We start from the raw sequence: 8,423 nt of genomic DNA, 5'->3' as shown, positions 1-8,423 counted from the left end.
AACAACTGGGATATGAAGCTGGGGGTTTTTGATGCGTTTGTTCAACTTGTAATTGTCTAAAACTATAAAAATAATTTTAAAACTTGATTTACTTGATTTTTAGTTTTTACAATTTTTCAGAAGTTCAAAACATTGTAATTTTAGTTAAACACCTGCTTTTTTAGCAATGTAACACGCAACATTATTGCGTGTTACACTGCATAAAAATATTATTTTTATGCAATGTAACACGCAATAATGTTGATATTTAGTGCAATCTTTAATAATAAAAAAAAATATCATCACACAGGAGCATGTATTTTTAAAAGCCATGACACAAATGAGAGATAAAGTAGTTTAGAACCAGTATGTAAATTTTTGGCACAATCTGATGTAAACATTTTTAGTTGTCCTGTGATGAAATTTTTCCTTTTTTTTTCACTAAAGTGTACAAAAAAGTATGGATAATCGAGGCAAATTACTTTCAATTTTTTTTTTTACAATTCTTCAATATTTATTTTATTATATAAAAAAAAAATTATCTTGGTAGAGCTTATTAAAATTTTTTATAGGTGAACCACCTTAAAAAAAAGACTTTAAACAAAAAAATCAGATTTTTTTTTTTTCTTTTTAGTAAATTTGAAATATATAGAGCCAAAATTATCTTCAAAATAAATATACACTTTTATTTAAATTAAAACTACTGTATTTTAGTTAAATAAAAATCTCACATTTTTCAGATTTCTTTAAAAATAATATCAAATTTTTTCACTTTTTACTATAAAATACAAAATAAAAATTTTATTAAAAATTACATGATTAATGTAATTTTTGACATAAAATTACACTTCAAAAATGAAAAACCATCTGGAGCAAGACTTCCAGTAATATCGTCAAGGTTGTTAATCAAATTATTCAATAAATACTGTTCATATTGATATGGCTGAAATATTCTTTTAGTTGGTGATTTTTTTAATGAATTAGAAGATTTTATAAGTTGTGATGAACCTTCTTCAGTCAAATTTGTGTAATCAAAAATAGTTGGAATAGGTTTTAGTTTTTTATCAATGTAAAACGTTGATTTTTGTTATCTTTCTTAGTAAGAAATATTGTAAGAATCTTACAATATTTTTTTTCAAAATGTTAGATGTTTTTTTTTCGAAATAATTCGAAAAAGGCAAAATCTTTAAAAATTGTAAAAGAATTTTTGGAATGTCATGAAAGCACTTTACTAAAAACCTTTGGAGATAGATTTGATAAATTAGAAGAAAAGTTTTTCAACGAAATTGAAAAATTGAAAAAGGAAAATGCTTTACTGAAGAGAGAAATCGCTGAAGTTACTAAACCAATGAATTTTCAGAATGAATATTATGAACAAGTTGTTAAGGAATCAAATGACTTAAAAGTAAAACTGAATAATTATAACAAAGACAATGTGAATCTAAAATACACCGGAATTATTCAAGATAAATTAGTAGAATTAGAAGATAGGAGTAGGCGAAACAATCTTCGTTTTGATGGCTTTGACGAAAGAGAAGAAGAAACTTGGAAAGATAGCGAATCAAAGGTCAAAGAGTTCTTAAAGGAGAAACTCGGAATTAAAAACAACATTGCAATTGAAAGAGCACACAGGACTGGGAAGAAGCACGAATCTGGAAAAAGAAAAAGAACTATCGTGGTAAAGTTTCTTAACTATAAAGATAGAAAAATCGTATTAAATGAATATAAAAAAAGAAAACTATGGAACAAAAAAATATCTATAAACGAAGACTATAGCAATTACACAATCGAAAAAAGACGACTATTATTTACAAAAGCAAAAGAACTTCGAGCTGAGGGTAAGTTTGCTAAAGTTATAGGGGAGAGTGGGGTATTGGCGAACACCTAAGCGGGAATGCGAATTAAAGACACCAGTTATACAAAATTGATCATATTTATTGCTTATCAATTAGTTTAACTACTCAGTCACAAACCCTCAAAAGGAATTTTTAAAAATCTTATTATAAAATAAAAATTTATGCCAGAAATAAAACCATTGGTGTTCGGAATTACCCTGCCTACGTGGGGTAATTCCTAACACATTGGGGGGCAATCACAAGCACTGTTGTGTAATAGCGAATAAAAAGCTAATTGTAATAACTAAGTCTAAAAACTATATTATGCAACAAAAACAAAAAAAAGGAGTGACTTTATTTCCATAGAAGGTACAACAGAGTGTTACTCAAGAAAAAAGTTGCATAAAATTATCAGAAAAATTTAAAATCAAATTATAGTGAACAACATCCGCAGCTTCATTACACTACTGCACGTCTGGAACTGAGCATAGGATCCCTTCTCAGCAGGTAAAAAAAAATTGTCGAATTTATTTTTTTACAATGCTGTTTTGACCATGTTCGGAGTTACCCCGCGTTCGCCATTACCCCACTCTCCCCTATATACCAAACTTGTAACGCGCGCCTCAAAAGTATAAGAAATTCTTTTAAATCTTATTTAGTATACACAAAATGATAACAACAAAAAATGTAAAATGGAGGACTATGAATCACTTATTTTCAACTTCGGAAACAAATACATTGGATCTGATGAAAACATAGATCCAGATGTTAATTATTTTAATGACTTAAAAATAGATTGTTTTTATCATTATGCTAGTGACTTAAAAGAATTTCTTTCTAAAAATGGCGATGAAAACAAAAAAATCAGAATCGTCCACATAAATATAAGAAGTATGAACAAAAATTTTGAATATCTTCGACATTTTATAGAGGAAACTAAAAACTATTTTGATATTATTTGTTTAACGGAAACTTGGTGTTCACAAAATGTGCTTAATAATAACTCTAATTTCCATCTTCCTAGTTTTGAAACAATTTTATTAGAAAGACAATTGAATAAACGCGGCGGAGGAATTCTGATTTACGTAAAACAAAACATTGCGCATAATGTTAGGAATGATTTGTGCGTTTCCGATGGCGATAAAGAAATCGTTACAATTGAAATTTTAAACAATAAAAGCGATAAGTTTAAAAGCAAAAGCATTCTACTAAGTTGTTGTTATAGACCACCTGGTGGTGCGTCAGAAAATTTAAGCTTATACTTAAAACACGATATTTTTCATAAAGGTAACAAAGAAAAGAAAAAAAACTTTGTAATTGGCGATTTAAATATGGATTGCTTACGATATAGCGAAAACAAAAAAATAAAAAAATTCTATGATGAAATATTTGTATCAGGAGCAATACCGCTTATCAACCGGCCTACTCGAATAACAGAAAACTCAATCACCCTAATAGACAATATTTTAACAACAGATGTATATAACAATAACATACAAAAAGGCATTATAAAATCTGATATATCAGACCACTTTCCCATTTTCTAACAATCAACACAATTTTAACTCCTAATACTATCAAAAGTCAAACTATAAGAAAACGTATTTTTAACAAAAAAAATTTAGAAACGTTTAAGTATAAATTATCAATGTTAAACTAGAAGCATATAAATTTTAATGAAGACATAAATGTAATCTATAATAAGTTCTTTAATACATTCTTCTCGATGTACGATGCAAATTTTCCCGTTTTCGAAATAACCTTAAAACCAAAAACCTTAAAAAGTCCTTGGATTACCAAGGGTCTTAAAAAATCTTCAAAAATTAAACAAAATTTGTATATAAAATATTTAAAAACAAAATCTCATGCTAATTTACGCATATATAAAAACTACAAAACTCTATTTGAAAAAATTCGTAAAAATATGGAAAATATTAAAAGAAATAACGGGGAATCAGAAAACCTGTTCAAATTTTTTTCCGAAAATGATTAAAATAAACAATTTATGTGTATATGAACCAAATGAAATAGCGGAAGAATTTAATAAATACTTTACTGATGTCGGAAGTAGGCTGGCTGATAGGATTCCTTCTACGAATATTTCCTTTAATGATTTTTTGACAACTTCTAATAATTTACTTTCTCCTAATGACTTATTCCTAGATTTATCAATTGAAGAGTTTGAAAGAGCCTTCAAATCTCTAAAAAGACACAAAGCAATCGGTGCCGATGGAATAAACGGGAACATAATTATAGATTGCTTTGAAAGTTTGAAAAACATTCTATTTAAAGTTTTTAAAACATCTATACAACAAGTGGTTTTCCCTGACCTATTAAAAATTGCTAAAGTTATCCCGATTTATAAAGACGGAGAAAATTCAAACGTCAATAATTATCGCCCTATTTCTATCCTTCCTACATTTTCAAAAATTTTAGAAAAAATCATCTTTGAAAAGACATACAACTACCTGATTTCAAATAATTTACTATATAAAAATCAATTCGGCTTTAAAAAAAATAGTTCAACTGAACAAGCCATTCAGTTTACACGTGAAGTCTCAAATTCTTTTGCTAAATCACAATATACACTTGGTGTTTTTGTCGATTTATCAAAGGCTTTTGATACAGTCAACCATGATATCCTACTTAAAAAACTTGAGTTCTACGGAATAACTGGTAAATTGATCAAATGGTATAAAAGCTACTTGCCAAATAGAAAGCAATTCGTCTACCACGGAGAAGATTTGCTTCCTATTGATTTTCAAAATAAAACATTAATTGAAATAAAATGTGGTGTTCCACAGGGTTCTATACTTGGTCCACTTCTCTTTTTAGTATACATCAACGATCTAAATAAGGCCTCGAACCTTATGAGTATCATGTTTGCAGACGATACAAATTTATTTTTATCAAACAAAGACATTAACAAACTTTTTTTAAATATGAACGAAGAACTTATAAAAATTTCGACTTGGTTTAAATGCAACAAACTAACCTTAAATATTGACAAAACAAAGTGGATCCTTTTCCACTCCTCAACAAAAAAGCGTTTTTTGCCTAATGATTTACCAAAACTTTATATTAATGAAGTAGAAATAAAAAAAGATTTCGTTTTAAAATTCCTAGGTATTTATCTTGACGAAAATATGACATGGAAAACTCATATTGATTATATATCAACAAAAGTTGCAAAAAGTATTGGAATCCTCTATAAGGCCAGAAATTATTTAAATAAAAATAATTTAAAACAACTATACTACTCATTTATTCATAGCTATATAAACTATGCAAATATTGCCTGGGGAAGTACAGGCAAAAGTAAATTGCAATGTCTTTACCGCCATCAGAAACATGCAATGCGAATAATACATTTTTTAAATCGTTTTTCAAATACAACCCTTTATTCAAAGATATGAATGTATTAAACGTTTTTGAACTTAATTTGTATAATACTTTATGTTTTACGTTTTGTTGTATGAACAACCCTTTATTACATGTTTTTAAAGATCTATTTACCTTTAAAGAAAAGAATAAATATAGTTTGCGAAATAAAAACTATTTAAAAGTACCCTTTTGTCAAACAAAGTTTAATCAATTTTGTATAGATTATCGAGCACCTTATCTCTGGAATAAAATTGTCCAGCCTAATTTTGATTCATCTATCTCTTTTTCTGTTTTTAAAAACAAATTAAAGAATATTATTTTTTCAACGGATCATATATTGAAATATTTTTGAGATATTATTTTAACGATTTATTATTTGAAATGTTTTGGATTGTTATTTTGTCATAATCTACTTGTATTATCTTATATTATATTTATACTGTAATTTTTATATGGTTCTGGCGACAAGATCGTTATGATCTTCTTCCAGATTCCAAGTTTATATATTTATATATTACATGTAAATCACGACATGTAAATAATGTAAACTAAAACTAAACTTAAAAAACTTAAAAAACTTAAAAAAAAAAGATGCATATAACGGAAGAATTAGTAGGTGTCTGATCTTTTCTATTTACAAATTTAATCCAATTTTTTTTAAATTCAACATTTGTTAACCATTTTTTTGAACTTCCAAAGCTACTTCTTTGAAAACATTTTACGAGAAAACCGGCCTTCCATTTTTTTCTTTAAAGTGCAAAATATCCGGCCGTATAAATAACGTAGGCCATGGTATTAGAGTATGTAAATTTAAAAATTCATTAATTATAAACATATCTACCTCAAACAGTAGTTTTGTTAAGATTTATCGGAATTGCATACCATACATTTTATATAAGTTCGTCTTCGCTCAACTTAACCCGTATAGCTATTTAACTTATTTTCACATACAAGTTAATTTATTTCTAAAACAAAAATTGTAGGGTAGAGCTGGGCTAGTTAAGCAATTTTTACTAAATCTAACAGATCTCATAAACGGTGCGTCGGATTTGTAATTTTTTCACTATTTGAAACATGATTTAACCTGCTTAAAATCTGTTTAAAAAAAAGTATAATTTTTGATTTTTTTAAGAAGATAATGCCTAAAGCTTGCGGAGCTGCTCAACCTGCTGCGGGGTCAGTTGAGCAATAGTGTAGGGTAAGTTAAGCAATCAATAAATAAATGAATATGCATGGTACAAAGCTTTGGTGAATCTTCAATAAAAAATTCACTAAGAGTAAGCATGTGCTTAATTTATAAACTTTTTATTTTATGCACTTTAATGACGTACAGTGGTGGCCAAAAGTCTTGGAACAAAACATTTAACGACCAAAAAAATTTATTTTTGATCTAAAGTATAAATTTTGAAAGTTCGATGCTTTTGTTTTTACATAGCAATATGTTTATAATTACATATTTGTATATTGCGCAATTTATTATCGTTTTTTTTTATTCATTAGCAATTTATTAGCTATATTATGCCAGAACTTTCACCTAAAAAAAGAGGAATTATTGCTGCATTATTTGAACAAGGTTTAGTTCAAAGAGAAATATCTGAAAAGCTTGGTTGTTTATTATCAACTGTAAGTAGAACTTTAAAAAGGCATAAAGAAGAGCCCCAATTAAATTTTACTTCAAAGATGAGATCAGGCAGGCCCAGAGCAACCACCTCAAGAACTGACAAACTTATTGGCCGGATCAGCCATGCAAATCCGCGGCTATCTGCACACGAGATTTCAAAAGAAATTTTTATTGAGAAAAAAGTAAGTGACCGAACAGTTAGAAGAAGGCTTTTGGTTGATTTCAAAATGAAGGCATGCAAGCCAGCAAAAAAACCTTTTTTATCATTAAAAAACCTAAAAGATCGAAAAACATTTTGTCAGCACTACAAAAATTGGACTGAAGAAAATTGGTCTAAAGTTCTTTTTTCTGATGAAACATGTATTAAACAATTTAATGTTACAAACAACTTTGTAAGAAGACCAAAAAATTGTAGATATATGCCAAAATATACAGTTAGCAGTGTCAAGGCTCCTGTGTCTTGTATGGTTTGGGGTGCTATTTCTGCCAAAGGACGTGGGCCATTATGGATAATGCCCAAGAATACCACAATAAACAGCAAAGTCTATTTGGATATTATGAAGGAGAAGTTGCCACCTTTCATGCAGATCTTGAACTGCACTTATTTCCAACAGGATGGTGCACCATGCCACACAGCCAAAATTGTAAAGAATGGGTCATCACCAGATCTTAATGTTATTGCAAAATTGTTGGCATATTATGAAAGTAAAAGTTGCTGCCAAAAAGCCTAGATCCTATAATGATTTAGTTGAAGCAATCAAATCAGTGTGGATCCATGAAATTACACCAGACTATTGTACAAAACTTGTTAACAGCATGCCAAAACGTATCCAAATGGTAATTGACAATAACTATGCTTCCATTAAATATAGAACTTTTATCATGTATGTGCATGTACCTTCTTTAAAATTGTTATAAACACTTATTTTATTGAAAAAAATAAAAAAATTTACTAATAAATTGTTTTTCACACAAATATATTGATTTCATAGCATAAAATATGATGTTCCAGGACTTTTGGCCACCACTGTATATATGAAAAGAGAAAAAATTAAGTAGTAAGAAAGCGTCATCAAATATAAAAGTATTATTTTATACAATTATCTTGAACTTTGAAGCATGATTTAAAATTACTAATTTTGAAAAATATATAGGGGAAGGTTGCGTAAGATGAGCAGGTTCCTTTTACGGGTAGACTACTGATTTTTTCGCGATCTTTTTTGGTTAAGGATATTCATACAAGTTCAACAATGTTATTTAATTTAATTTCTTGGTAGTATAGTTCATATTCTTTGATTGTTTTGTTGTTAAAAAATTTACCATCTCCGTTATAATTTTTTATTATTCAATATTTTGTAATTACATCAAAACGAAACAAGATCATCAAAAACTTATAACATCCTTAATATTTTATGCTTAACTACTGCTAATTCCATGGGTTATATGAGATAATACATAGGCTATTGTATAATAGTACTTGGTAAAGTTGCTAAAGATGATACGTTTTTAGACGCTCAAGATGAGATGCAGCTTTTTATTAAGAAATGCGCGTTTTTTAAAGTTGATGTCCACGGAACTTTATTTTTGTATTTCAAGAGCGAAAA

Source organism: Hydra vulgaris, chromosome 13 (genome assembly GCF_038396675.1).
Source record: "Hydra vulgaris chromosome 13, alternate assembly HydraT2T_AEP".
NCBI classification, from domain to species: domain Eukaryota; kingdom Metazoa; phylum Cnidaria; class Hydrozoa; order Anthoathecata; family Hydridae; genus Hydra; species Hydra vulgaris.
Note: the sequence above shows the minus strand (reverse complement) of the source record.